The sequence below is a fragment of the Eubalaena glacialis genome, chromosome 6 (genome assembly GCF_028564815.1).
Source record: "Eubalaena glacialis isolate mEubGla1 chromosome 6, mEubGla1.1.hap2.+ XY, whole genome shotgun sequence".
Lineage (NCBI taxonomy): Eukaryota > Metazoa > Chordata > Mammalia > Artiodactyla > Balaenidae > Eubalaena > Eubalaena glacialis.
This window is the reverse complement of record NC_083721.1, coordinates 45,568,589-45,584,429: the sequence shown is the minus strand read 5'-3', so window position 1 is coordinate 45,584,429 and position 15,841 is coordinate 45,568,589.

The window sequence follows — 15,841 nt, the reverse complement described above, 5'->3', positions numbered from 1 at the left end:
AGTTAAGAGCTAGTATGCCTTCCTCAGGCTTCTTCTCCCTAACATTACGGTCCAGGAGATCGTGTGATCCAAATATTCTAGCTGTAAATTGGAGAAAGACTTGCCAGCTCACATCAGACAGATTTCTGTGTTTATCTGTTACATAGCATAGCCTAGCTTATCTTGAAAGATATATAGGGAAAGGTTCTTTTTCCTTTTTTTATTACATTATTGGAAAGATCCTAAAATAGTTCTGTGTATACCCAAAGGTTTTAAAGAGTTCAGTACATAAGCTTTTCCAGCTTTTCATTCCTGTTCTCTACCTGCCATAGGACAGAGATAAATCCATTGAGGGCTAAGCTGAGCATTAAATCTGTGATAGTTATTGTATCGTACACAAAATTTCTCTTTAACTCAGAAGACTGTGGCTTGACATTAGGTCAAGTTTGTTGTGTCTGTCTTCTTTTACCCTAAGACCTCTGTATAAATAGAACTTTCTTAGAAATTAATCGGATGTATCCAGAAATGCCTGGATCTTAGTATGGCAAACAGGGCTTAGGCACAATATATCATCTTGATGTCATAAAGAAAAGCTGATTTACAGACATGAACACTGGTAAATGAAAATTTTAAATAAATTGCATAGTAGCTAGATTTCAAAGGTCTTCTCAGTACATGTGAAATTAGAAATTGCATATTAAAGTATTCATAATTTCTTGGTTGGGATAGCTGGAAAAATATTTCTCTTTCATTCTGTAAATAACCTAGTAATGGAGAATACTGCAAATAAAGAATGACATATGTGTCCTAGAACTATATGGACTATTTTGCCAGTAGTTTTTATAGTATATTTTAGCATTTAAGTTTGAGTTAAATGTACGTTCCCAGATTTAAATGTTATAATTTTCCTTTTTCATTTGTGAGAATATGAGAGTACATTGAATTTAATATTTTAAATTTTTGTGTTAATGTGCCACATTGCTCCTTGTTAATAATCACTGAATTTGATATTAATCAGAGCACTTCCAGTAATTTTCCTGATTAGGATAAATTTCAGATATTCAAAGCATTTTCTTTTCTCTTTGATTAAGAGGATTATGGGTTTAATCTTGATTGGTAGTTTTGAAACCCATCTTAAAAGATTTCTCTGGAGTAAGGCATCTATTTTCCTTACTCTTTCCTTCCTTTCTTTCCCTCTAGTTACTTTAGAGAATGGAGCTCTCAACTGTTATCCCTTTCCTAGCTTCTACTCTTCTTTCTCCCACTGTGTCTCATGTCTTCTTCCATAATAATACCCATAAAAACAGAAATTTGGGACAGAGATTATGTCATATTATTCTTTATATTCCTCATGTATATAACAATGCCTGACAAATAGAGATCCTACATACATTTTTTAAAAAGAATGAGTGGGTGAGTTATCACATACATGAATAAAACTTTGAACACTGTTTAGGGATCCTTATGTCATCAACAATCACTTCTGCATTTCTAAAACTATTGCTGGAAAACACTGTGGGGAATCTAGGGCTAAATCAAATTCTTCTGACCAACTCTCACAGAACCATTTCATTACAACATTGGTTAAACTTGGATAAGCCTAGAGAAGATACATCGAAGCCTTCATGAATTCCAGTTAAATCTAAATAATCTTTATTAACATGTCACTTTAGCAGTCTCACTCCCATGGTCACAACACAGAGTTTATTTACTGAAATCTCTTTAGCTGGGAAATCAATATTGCATTCTTTGAACATAGTCTCCTATTTTTGCTGCTCTATCCCTCTCTCAACATCAATAGCCATCTTTGCAGTTTCATCAAGATCTCCAGTTCCTTTTTGTGTTTTTTTCAGTTCCAACCTTTTTCTTTTCTATCCAGCGCAGATCCCTTCATCTGTAACATCAATCTCTTGCTCTTGTTATACTCAATTCTGTTGCCCTTTCTATCCTTCTGCTGCAGGTATTCTGCAAACCCCAATCAAACAAATATACTGCATGCCCACTCCAAGGTAGTAACTTTATATTATTGTTGGATAAAGTAATAAATGTGTGCCTAGATTCAACTAAAAATATTTTAATTTCGAGAGGACTATCCTCTAGTGCCCTAGTTTCTCAGTACCTTTTATTGTTTTCTTTAAGGTTTTTAATCTACTTATTTCCTCTTTACTTTCATCATGTAATCTTTCTTCCTGATTGTGTCGTTAGGCAAATATTCTCTCTTCTTTCAGCCATCAACTTTTCTCTATATTTACCCTATTTGCTCCACTTTCAGTAGGAAAAAAATCCCTTCCCTTTAGTCAAAACAAGTATATCCACCTTCATTTTGGATGCTGTTTCTTCCTGCATTACATCATATAGTTCTACAAGATTCTCTCTATGAAAGAAATTCAGTCATTTTTTATTATTTTAACAATTAAATAATAAAATTAAACTTGAAAATTAGAATATGTGAATTTGAAAGCTAGACATGTATCATTTATAGAGATAGAAATTATTTTAGGCATCAGCTATATGGAAAATACTTAAATAATTTGTATGAATTATGCTTGAGGCCCTACCTCCAAACTGCAACTAAAGAGCAAAAGAACCAGGCTTCAGTCAATGAGCACATTGATTGGTTTCAGTATTGCCATTTGATCAAAAAAGACATCCTAGGATTTTTGCTAAATATTCTGGGAAAGAAATTCTTGTGATTTTGCAACTGAACTTAAATAACCTAGGGGCAAGACGGGAATAAAGACGCAGACCTACTAGAGAATGGACTTGAGGATACGGGGAGGGGGAAGGGTAAGCTGGGACAAAGTGAGAGAGTGGCATGGACATATATACACTACTAAATGTAAAATAGATAGCTAGTGGGAAGCAGCCGCATAGCACAGGGAGATCAGCTCTGTGCTTTGAGACCACCTGGAGGGGTGGGATAGGGAGGGTGGGAGGGAGGGAGATGCAAGAGGGAAGAGATATGGGGACATATGTATATGTATAACTGATTCACTTTGTTATAAAGCAGAAACTAACACACCATTGTAAAGCAATTATACTCCAATAAAGATGTTAAAAAAAAAAAAAAGAAAGTATGTAGAATATTGTAGGTACAACATCTATCTTGAAAGCCTGAATGGAAAACTGGCTGAACATGGAGAGCTTTGGGAGAAAACAGGAAAGAGAGATAGAAAATCTATTCCTGGTGGCATAAGATATAATTTGAGCACCTTTTAAACCCTGCCTTAAGCCATCCTTAATCTTTGGCTTGAGTCATTTTGTACCAGTCATTTGGAAATGAAAAAGAATTCACTAAAATAGTATTTAGTATGTAATGAATGCTCATTTATACTTGAGATTAATTACTGATTATCTCAGTTGAATTTGTCTAATTGTGAACCATTACCACTCAACTTTACTGCTATAATTTTATAATACTTTTTATAAAAATATGACACCTTTAAACTTTTAACAAAGGAATTTCCTGGCTATTTACAGATATTTATTTTACTAGATAAAATTCATACTCACTTGTTACATTTCCAAAATCTAGAAATAATAACAAAAGATAAGTAAACTAAGCAAAACAGGAAAATAAAAAAACAGGATTTTGTTAAGGATCACAGTGGATTTCCATGTTAAGTTGTTAGCAATTTATATTCCCATCTTTGAAATATCTTATTGAATGTTTTTTATATACTTATTTTAGCCTTCTTTATATTTCCCAGTGGATTTTTATGATATCTCTTCCTATAGGTATTCTATTTCTAGTTTATTTTTTTCTTGCTATTTTCATATTACTGTTATTATAAATAAAATAAATTTTATTTATTAAATTATTGATTTAGGAAAACTGGAATTGGTAGGCGGTCATGTGAAAATACATGAGAGTAAGTGGATGGGTCCCAGCAGTGTGTTTAGACAGCTGAGAGCTCTTGGGTGAAAAGACTTAAGAATATAGTTGCATCGTACAATGGAGAGAGGAAGGTTCAACTGAAACAGACTCTATGCTGAGTTCCTTCTTGTAAAAATGATATCACATTGAGCAAAACTGCTCATTACTCAAAGAAATTAAACAAGAATTTGTGGTGGCTGACTCTACATTGGGCAGGGTTGGAATGAGTGAGGTGTATCATTGCTTTTTCATTGGAAAAGGATAAGATCAAATGGGAATGGATATGAATTGTATATAATTGGGATCATACCAATTTTGTGAGCTTGAAGATTTAGGGGTACAGCAGAACTCTTGTTCCTGTCATTGATATTTTTTACATAGTTGCCTCTATGGCAACCAGCCCTCATCCTTAGGAGCTTTCCAAAAGTCACCTGATTAACATAACAAGAGACTTTATCACTCTCATCACTTAGGAAATTACAAGGGTTTTAGGAGCTCTGTGCCAGAAAGGGGAACAAAGACCATATGTGTATATATATATATATATATATATGTTATGATAAACATATATATATATGTTATGATAAATAACAATATCACACTTCACAACCTGATCTAATTAAAGTTAGACCCCCTTTTCAGAGACAGAGTGCTGCCAGTTCAGGCTTTCTCTGACTTCAAGAAGAATTTTAGCTGTCTTTTCCCTGGTTGTCTTTGTTAAACTTGCAGCTGGTCTATCACTTCTCTTATTGCTGTTAATACTTTGGAACTACCACCCTTCACTTAATTTCTTACCTCTATGATTTCCATTGTTTTCAACAATGTCCTGAGGACATGAATTTCACCAAGCTCTGAATTAGTTTCGAACCCTTAGAGCTGTAGAGCTCTCTGTTCTTAAATTTCTTTCTCACTGGCAGGATTTTTGTATTATGATTTCTCCAGTTGATAACCGTAATCTACATGGGAGTTGTGAGGCTTAACCCCCTGGTCTCAGCTTACCCCTTTTGACAAGGAATCTCCATCTTACAGGGAGCTGAAGTGGGGTGACTGGGGACAAGTACACATGCTGTTGTTCTTGGGGTAGAGTTTCTGTCCTATGAGTGGAGGCTGGGTAGAAGAAGGAACCCCAGACCTTTGGCCACATGTGACTGCAATAGATTCTACAACACAGATATGGGAGGGGTGTGAGAAAAGCTGGTGCCCTTCCTCTCCATAGCCCTTTATTGGGAGCTTGGAAAAACTGTCTTCTTTGCTTCACATGGAGTAAACCTTTTATCACACTAGGCTGCAAAGGTGTGTGTGGGGGTGTGGGGGACAGTATATAGGAGTGTATTGTAGCTCAAGTATCACTGACTCTCATTCTTCTAATTGGAATTTATTTGATTTTATTGAATAAATACTTCTTCATGTGCTGTGTTCCCTTTAAAATTTTTGGTATTTATAATTTTCACCAGCTGAATGGATGCTTCTCTTGGAAGATGGTCTGTCAAGCTTCTCCTGCCATCATTCTGGAAGTCTCCAGCCCTTAGGATTTTCTATGGGCACAAGCATAGAAGTTATCTGTGGATAAGGTAGTGTTTGTTACCTTTTTTATTTCCAACCCTATATGCCTTTTATTTATTTATTTTTCTTGCTTAATTACATTGGCTGGGATCTGCAAACAATATTGAAAAGACTTTATAAAAAGTCACAACCTTTCTTTGGTTCTGACCTTAAGGAAAAGGCATTCATTCAATATTTCACAAGGAAGTACACTGTTACTGGTAGGTTTTTGTATATGTCTTTTATGAAGTTAAGAAATTTCCTTCTCTTCCTAGTATGCTGAAAGCTTTTAACTTTTTGAAGTGTATTACCCTTCTTATATGTTGGATTTTATAGGGAATGTTTCATTAAGGCTTTTGCAACTATGTTCATGAGGGATATTGAACTATAATTTTCTTTTTTCCTTGTGAAATTTTCTTGGTTATGTTGCCACTTCGAGTTATGTATTTTCATATTTTTAGCCTCTGATATCAATTTACTCAACTTTGATATGGGTCAGGATAGGTTAATATATTCTTAATAATACTAAACCAAATCTTAGTGGGTTAGAATAATAAAAGTTCATTTTCCATTCATGCACAGTTGATTGCATGAGTTCTCCTGGGTTGTCTTCACCCAATAGTGTCTAAGTGATCCTGACTCTTTCCAGGACGATTTTTTATGATTCCTCAGATCTCTCCCTGGATCCTATACATATGTATGGGTGATAAGGAAATAAGGAAAGCAAAAGGAGAAAATCATGGTCATCTGCAGAGGCATACATCTATTTCTTCTCACTTTCTATTGGTATAACTAGACATTTGGCAAAAATATCTCAAGTTAAACATTTTTGTTGCAAGGAATCCAAGCAGATTGGCAGAGAAATTTGCTATTAATTGTGTCTTTATATCACTCCTAGTATTGTATTAAATGGATCTCACAGATAGTCCAGAGATTGTTCTGGGTCAGTCTGATGAAGTTAAAGCATATCGAGAAAATAACTTGGGAAGATTAAAGAGTTAAACAGTGATCTGTGTAGGATATCTGTATGCCCTAAAGCAGAAATAGCCACATTTAAAGCAATTAACTGGATAGATGTTTCCACAAAAGATAGACCTCTTTTTGACCACAAATAATAACATTATTCTTAATACATAAATGGGGATTATGAACACATAGTATGCTGTGTTAGGTTGAGCAAGGTTTTGTGAAGAAACATCAAAGCAACAGTTCCAATTTCTAAATAGCTAAACATCTTCCAGGGTCATATAAATCTAACCGCAGATTTGTAAAACAAAATACAGTGGAAAAGAAATTATAAAGAATGTTCAAAAACCCCATCATTTCAAAATTCTACAAAATGAAATAAAATTTAATAAAAGCCACATTAAAATTATTAGACTATCAAAATGCAGTTGGCTTCCCTCAATAACACAACTCCAAAGGTAAAGATTTTATTCTGAGAAATAATATTTTAACGTATTAGAGCTTATTTCAGTTACTTATTATCTATGAGCTTCTTTTCAATATAATGTTCCAACTAAGGTTATAATTTTACTTTGTATGGATCAAAATTATTCCTCATTAGTTAGCTACATTGTTCAGGTGCACGTTATGCATCATATTAAAATTATACTAAGTAATAAAAGGATAAATGGAAGACCTTAGAAAATTTACACTTGAATTAAAAATGGAAATGAGTTGCTAAAATGGAATGAAGCATCTCACATTTTCAAAGTAATATTAAAAGTCTATTTTGGGTTGAATATTTACAATGTGAAATTAGGTTCCTGTTACTGCAGACATATTAACATACAATGTAATAAAATAATATAAATGACAAAGAAGCATGTAAGAAAAGGGTCCAATGGAGATGCAATACATAACAATGTAAAAAAGCAAAGCAATATAGCCAATCTCTCTGGCTGGCCCCAATATTTTTCAGTTATGTGATATAAACCTAACCTAAATATGCCTTAGGATTAGTTAGTATTTGTGCATGTAAACTACCTACTAGGGTATAGTAAACACTGCATTTATGTGTGTTAAATTTAAAAAAAAGTAGGGAGGGGAGGAAGACATTTATGTGTGTTAAATTTAAAAAAAAGTAGGGAGGGGAGGAAGAGAGTAAGAGAGAGAGAGAGATAGAGTCAGGTTTACTTCTCATTTATATCACAGTCCAAGGTGAGCAGTAAGTGGAAGGGATGTTCTTTCCCATACATTCACTCCAGGCTTCTAGTCTAGAGGCTTTACCATCCCCTAGGGTTTTGGTGTCTCAGATGAATACTCTGAGTCAAGCTGGCAATCATGAGAAGAAAGGAGGAGAAAAAAAATATATTTAAAAGACAGGCCACAGGTGGTATTGATTATTTCCACCCACATTCCACAGGCCAGACTTTTTCAGTCAAAATTTAGATAATAAGAATCAAAACATTTCAGGGGGAAAAAAAAAAAAAAACAACTAAGAAAACAATTCAAAACAGAAGAAAATTGTATGACAATTTTGAAATCTGAATCAAATATCCTTTTTTTTTTGCCAGTCTGTTTTTTTAATTAATTTATTTGTTTTATGTATTTTTGGCTGCATCGGGTCTTAGTTGCGGCACGCGGGATCTTTGTTGAGGCGCGCAGGTTCTTTCGTTGCAGCGCGTGGGCTCTTCATTGTGGCGTGTGGGCTTCTCTCTAGTTGTGGCATGCAGGTTTTCTCTTCTCTAGTTGTGGTGCATAGGCTTCAGGGCACACGGGCTCTGTAGTTATGGCGCAGGGGTTCCAGAGCACGTGGGCTCTGCAGTTTGCGACACGCAGGCTCTCTAGTTGAGGTGCATGAGCTCAGTAGTTTGGAGCCCAGGCTTAGTTGCCCTGCAGCATGTGGGATCTTAGTTCCCTGACCAGGGATTGAACCTGTGTCCTCTGCATTGTAAGGAGGATTCTTTACCACTGGACCACCAAGGAAGTCCCCTGAATCAAATATCCTTAAACAAGCATTTGCACTTATAAAAATAAATAAATAATCACCACAGAATTGGATAAAAAGCAGGAAGATACAAAATGAATTGCCTGAAATTAGCTGAAAGTAATAGATGAACTACCAAATCATTTAAAATTGAATACTAAATTTCAGTGTGATCGAATGTAAATAGATTTAAGTGGAAATCTAATTAGGAGAGTTGAGGAAATGAATAAATACAGTCAACAGAATGGAAATAGAAATAATAATATGAGAGGTAAAATGGATCAGAGAGAAACAGTAATAACATGAAGATTCAACATAGTATCTTGGAGCCTGTGAAACATTAAAATAACCGAATGAAAAAAAAAGCGCTAATTTTTAAAGTAACATATAAGAAAATTTTCTAAAACAATAGAAGATCTGAATCTACATGTTTGAAATAGTCCCTCTTACTTTGGGAAATTTGACCTGAAATGGTCTACTTCAACTTATATAAATAAAATTTTGGGGACTTACAGGTAAAAACTGAATTCTATGGGTATAAAGGTGAAAAGTTGTATTAATTGACAAAGGAGAGAAAATCAGGTTGGCATCAGAATTTTGACAGCAACATATAAGGCTGGACAAAAATGGAGATGCCTTTTCAAGGAAATCAAGGAGACAAAAACGTAAGTCAAGAACTTATAACCATCCAAGTTGTCCTCATTTAACAAGTCTCCAGAACTTCAGTTTTTTCACAGGCAAGAACACAAGAATTACTGTACTATCCTTTCAGAGGAATCTTGCAGAAGATGAGCTTTATTCAACTGAGAAATAATTGGAAAAGGATAGCAAAAGAATGGCTGTATGTAGAATCTTCAATTTTTATCTTGGTACTTGGCCATGTGGTAAAGATTGCATTTCTTAGTTTTCCTTATGTGTAGTTATGGCCCTGTTCAAGTCAATGGGATGTAAAGTAGTGTTTGCCAATTCTATAATGTGTCTTTAAAGTGATGGGTTGTGCCTTTGTATCCTTTATTTCTTCTTCCCTTTGTCTAGAATGCTTATATAATAGTTAGAACTGGAAGAGTGTTTTTGGACTAGGTGGACAAAGAGGTCATGCATTACGAAGAAACAAGTCAGAAGAGCTAGATACCTGATAGTACATAACCTTACATGTAGATCTTAAGAGTGCCTACATGATATGAGGGATAAATACATTTCATTTCTAACTTTTAAAAAGTTATTTTGGGTTTCTGAGACTAGAAATAAAATCTAATTCTAATTAATACAGAGCCGGCCCATACAGTCCTTGCAGGTCATTTGTATCGTGTTCAAGTTTATTCTAAGTGTAAGCAGAAACGTGCATGGTTTTGATGGAACTAGGAGACATTTACTGATCAGGAAACCACTGGTCAGGGAACCACTGGTCAGGAAACAGTGGAAGTGGATCAGAAAACTTGTAGTTGAATTCGCATTGGATATGCCTGAGGGCCCTATCTATTGAGCTTCTTTGACAAACTGGAAAGGCTATAGGTTTGCTTAGGTTGCTGCAACTGACACTTGGGCATAGATCATGGTCAGAAAGGCAATATTTTACTGTCAAATAATTATAGCAGTAATGTCTTTTATAACTGAAAGTTTTAACCTTTCATTTAAAAAATAAACATCATGGGGTGCTATATCTACATATATGTTTGCAATAAAAAAAAAGAAACGGAGGAGGATTCTTTTAGTTTTAATTTTTTGAAGTCTTTTTAATACAAATGTAGGATGATGAAAATTAAATGCCAATATAATGTTTCAGGGAAGGAGTTTTAACAATTCAAGTATAAAATAGTTATTTTTTAAATAGCAAATTTCATATTAATGGTAACCAAATTTTTTGTTTGTTCTTTTTTTTTATTTAATTCAGTTTGTTTTTTATAATTTTCTGAGTTATCCTCCTTGCAATACTTGCTTTTTTTTTTTTTTAAATTTTGATTTCCAGTTTATTTTTTCTTTTGTCCCTTTTTTTTTTTTTTAAAGGTTATTTGATTTTATTTATTTATTTATTTATTTTTGGCTGTGTTGGGTCTTCGTTTCTGTGCGAGGGCTTTCTCTAGTTGTGGCGAGCCGGGGGCCACTCTTCATCGCGGTGCGCGGGCCTCTCACTGTCGCGGCCTCTCTTGTTGTGGAGCACAGGCTCCAGACGCGCAGACTCAGTAGTTGTGGCTCACGGGCCTAGTTGCTCCGTGGCATGTGGGATCTTCCCAGACCAGGGCTCGAACCCGTGTCTCCTGCATTAGCAGGCAGATTCTCAACCACTGCGCCACCAGGGAAGCCCGCAATACTTGTTTTAATGTTGTCTTCTCTGATATTTCTCCAACTTTGCTATTAAAATACTCTAAACTACCAATAAAAATTCCAGTGAAAGAACACTCTGGATTTAAGTGAACTGACATTTTTTTTTTCTAATCCTGGGACTGGCAACAATCTAATTTCAGCCAAATCAAGGTTCTAAATAAAGGCAACCAGGGAAGGCAATTCCTTTTTTTCTGAGATCTTTGTTTGGAAAAGCATGCATGACAAAGCTCTAGAATAAAGGTCTTAAAAATAAGACCTGTCCTGTATATACTTGGGATGGATAGATGGACGTTGGGACATTCCTAAACAGAGAGTAACGATTTTGTTTAGTTTTTTTTCACTACTTTGTGTCATTCTGGAAAAAAATATTTATATCAAATATTAAGATAATATTTTAAACCAACAAGGTGGCATGATTGCTCCTGTATAAACTTTATGCCTGTCATATTAAAATGTTTGTAGCATTTTTTTCAGTGGATAACCTTTTGAAAATCCTGCTCTGCATTTCTAATTGCAGACCTTTGTTTGTTTAAATAGTTTAGGGCTGGAGTAAATTGAATTATATCAAACAAAAGAAAGGTCTATAAAGATTATATACTCTGTTATGCTTTTATGACTGAATATGATAGAGCAAACATTTTCAGTACTTCTTTTTGGAACAGTTCAGATTTATGGACACTTGAAAATGAAAAGTTAATTAAAATGATAGGTTTTTGGTTTTTTTTTTTGTATGAGAAGATGAATTGAATTGACTTGGAATTGTTAGAATTTTAACAAAATTTAGAATTTTCAAATCTTTGACATGGGGACAAGAAAAAAAGTTTTACCTGTTAATAAAACAAAGCAGTAAAGAACTAAGAAAAAGAAAGAAAGAAACACAAAAAGCTTTGTGTTCTCTGCAGGTATGGAGAGCTTTATATAGTTGCAAAGAATATATATTAATATATTTTGCTAATTTTTATCATGATAACATACAATCAAAATGCATTTTGTGTCCTTTTTTTTTTTAGTATATGCATTTCTTAATCTCCAAGAATTCTAAAAGGAAATGATATAATGCTACTTTCCAAGACTTTTAAAAAATACATTAACATTTCAATATGACTTGAGACAACCCTGAAAGATTAAAAAAACTTTAATGTGTTTTGTTGAATAGGGAATTAACAAATGTCTAATTCAGTTTATTCATAAAAATCACCACATTAATTAAACTGGTTTAAGATTATTTGATATTTTTCTTATTATTTATATATATTTTCTAGAAATTTTTTTGCTGTTGCTTGACATGTGACTAGTATCAGCAGAAAAAGAAAGAATTCAAATACTTTCAACATATTTTAGGTCAAAATAAGCATTTTTTTTGTTATTTTTATCATCTTACATTTTTATTATTACAAAATTTGTATCACCTTACAAACTTTAATAAACGTTTTTTTGGGGAAAATAACCTTTGATATTTGAGTTTACATATAAAAACTAAAAAGTAGTCTAAAGTATCAATTAACACTAACTTCAGTGATTAGATAAGGGGTTAATAGAGAGGGATAATGTCCCACCTAATCTGATCATTTTATTTGCCCTGGGCCATTACCTGTAAAGACTCTTTGACAAATATGTTATTCCAAATGGAGTAAATATATTCATTGACTTGAATATCACAAATTTGCAGTTTTACTTAGGAGTAAAGCTTGGCTAGTCAAGCTTTATTTTTAAAGAAACTGGTGGTCCTACAATAAAAAAAATAAATAAATATTGAGCACTTACTATCAATGGAGTATAATGCTAAATATAAACAAAAACAATGTTTAAACTATATTTTCTGACTTCTAAAATTTTTTTATTGAAGTATAGTTGATTTACAAGGCTGTGTTAATTTCTGTTGTACAGCATTGTGACTCAGTTATACATATATATATACATTATTTTTTATATTCTTTTCCATTATGGTTTATCACATGATATTATTTTTGATGCCACAAAAAAGTTTTAATTTCATACCAAAAGAAAACAAAAGTAAAGTAAAAATAATAGTAAATGACAAGCAGAGAAAAATATTTGCAACTTATATATCAAAGACCAAGAATCAATATCCCTGATATATAAAGAGCTGTTAAAATAAAGAAGTAAGAGGTCAACGACCAAAACAAGCTAGAAATATGAAGAGCAAGTTTATAGTAAAAGAAGTACAAATGACTTTTAAACATTTGAAAAGATGCTCAATCTCAGTCTTTATAAGAGAAAAAAAAATTAATTATACTAATATACCATCATATATATATAAGTATATATATATACATGCAGTACTATTGTGTGTGTGTGTGTGTGTGTATATATATATATGCACTATGTATATACAGTCATTACTTGGTATCCATGGTGGATTGGTTCAAGGACCTGCTGTGGATACAAAAATCTGCAGATGCTCAGGTCCCATAGGTGGCCATCAGTATCCTCGAATTCCACATCCATGTTTCAACCAACCTCAGATCATAAACATAATAAAGAATCTGAGGTTGGCTGAATCTCTGGGTACAAAACCTGTGGATACAGACAGACGACTGTATATATTTACAGAAAAAATCCACATGTAAATGGACCCATGCAGTTCAAACCCATGTTGTTCAACGGTTAACTGTGTATGTGTATATATATATGTATATGTATATATATATGTATGTGTATATGTGTATTATATATGTATGTGTATATATGTATACACAAGATATATATATAGTATTTGTATATGTTTATATCTTTTGAAAAATGGAAAGATAAAACATGAAATTTTTAAATGGTTACCTATAGGGAATGGGAGGTTTTATCACAGGATATTGAAGATAGTTTCCTGTGCTATACAGTAGGACCTTGTTGTTTATCCTTTCTATACATAATAGTTTGCATCTGGTAATCCCAAACTCCCAATCCATCCCTCCCCCAACCCCTCTCCCCCTTGGCAACCACATTCTGTTTTCTATGTCTGTGAGTTTGTTTCTGTTTCATAGACAAGTTCATTTGTGTCATATTTTAGATTCCACATATAAGTGACATCATATGGTATTTCTCTTTCTCTTTCTGACTTACTTCACTTAGCATGATAATCTTGGGGTCCATCCATGTTGCTGCAAATAGCATTCTTTCATTCTTTTTTATGGCTGAGTGGTATTCCTTTTTATATATGTACCACATCTTCTTTATCCATTCATCTGTCAATGGACATTTAGGTTGTTTCCATGTCTTGGCTGTTGTGGATAGTGCTGCTATGAACATAGGGGTGCATGTACCTTTTTGATTATAGTTTTACCTGGATATTACATTCTCTGACTTTTATAGGCGATAGGGGGTCAAGAAGTACAAGACCATGAAAGAAAAGACCAAAAGATGTACAAAGACCAAAGAACTATTAAATGGCAAAATTCAGCAAAGTTAATTTACAATTTATAATCATGAACTTTGACGGTTAATATAATACATTGTTACTAACAGATCTGTGACATATATATGAATAATAATTACATATTTTGAAATCAATCTCTCAGAAGAAAAACATTTCTTTAAATTTATTGTTATAAAGTTTCTACATGAAAAAGAGTATTTAATGCTTGAGCTTGAATTTAGAAGTCGACAGCCAGTTTAACAGTTTATTATTGATATAAAATTGAGGGTCAGAAGAAAATATTTCCAAATGTCAAGTTCTAGAATCAATCTAAGGTGTGTGTGTTTGTGTGTGTGTGTATCTTTCTCTCTCTCTGATGAAGTATTTTGTTGTAAAAGAAATGACTGAGGGGGTTTGGTCTACAAATTCTGTTTTGGATTTTAAAATTTATGTATGGATTATCTGTGAAATAATAATTGCTTTAAACTCCTTTTAATCCATATAACACCTAGTTTGTAACTGAATTGTGGAAAGATGTATATACTTTCATTTTCTTATAATTATTTCAGCATTTACTTCCAACAAAATTGTTTTTGTTTTTGTTTTTTTAAGAGCAGAAACTTAGCTTTCTCTCCTTTGTTTCAATGCTTAGAAAGAGAGGTTTGTCAATAAATATTTCTTAAGTTGACTTCTTTTGCTTGAACACACATAAACCATTTAAAATAACTATTAAAAGAGAAATAATAGGCAACATTTAACTAACCATTTACCATGTAAGAAACAGCATGCTAAACTCGTAACAAGTATTATCTTATTTAATTCCTAAAATATTATTTGATGTATTATTTGTCAAGTTAAGATTCTGTGGGCTAAAATTTACAGAAAACTAGAAGTAACAGTAGCTTAAAGAAGAGAAATGCTTATTTCCCTCAAAAAATAACTGAAGGATTTATATGATGATTCTGTTCCATAGTTCCTCACAAACTCAGGCTCCTTCCAACTGACTGTTTCACTGTGAGGGCCTGGGATGCTGGGGTGCTATGGTTGGGAAGGAAGACTGGGAAGAAAGGGATGAGGAAGAAGCGGCAAAAATGGGGTGAACCAGCAGATATCCAGAAGCAGATACATGGCAGCTTTCATCTGTCAGAATTTAGCCACATAAATAAATATAAGAGAAGGAAAAAGTAAGAAATGTAGTCTTCATTTTTGAAGATTATATATCTAGAAATAATTCTCTTTATGAAGGGAGCAAATGGATATTGATGGACAGTGAGCATATTTATTAATGTATTTTAGGAAGACGTAATCAAGAGGTGGAAAACTGTTATTTCCCAAAGCTGATACAATTAATAAATGGTGGAGAGTGTTCAAAAAGTTTATCTGCAGATACAGTTTTGCATTTTAAAACTGTTTTTAACTTAGAAATTCTGATGACTTCACATTGGGTTTATTTTTATATTATGTGTTGATGGGTACCAGAATTATAATGGGAAAGAATGTCAACTGTAAAACGTGAAACACAGAAAAACGTCACAAAGAATAATAAACACCTTAATCCTACCAATCAGAAACAACAGTTGCTATTGATTTTGGGTACATTACCTTCTAAGCTATTTATTTGTGGTTCTGTGTGTTCCTCATGACCTATCATGTAGAGAGAAATTAAAACTTTAGAGAATCAAGTCATAGTTTTAAGTTGTACTGTGTAATTAATTTATGGCATATATTCATATTATCTATATAGACCTCTCAACATACTTCATTTGTGGTGCTTAAATGGATATCAAATAAAAAAGTAAAATTTAAAAAATATGAA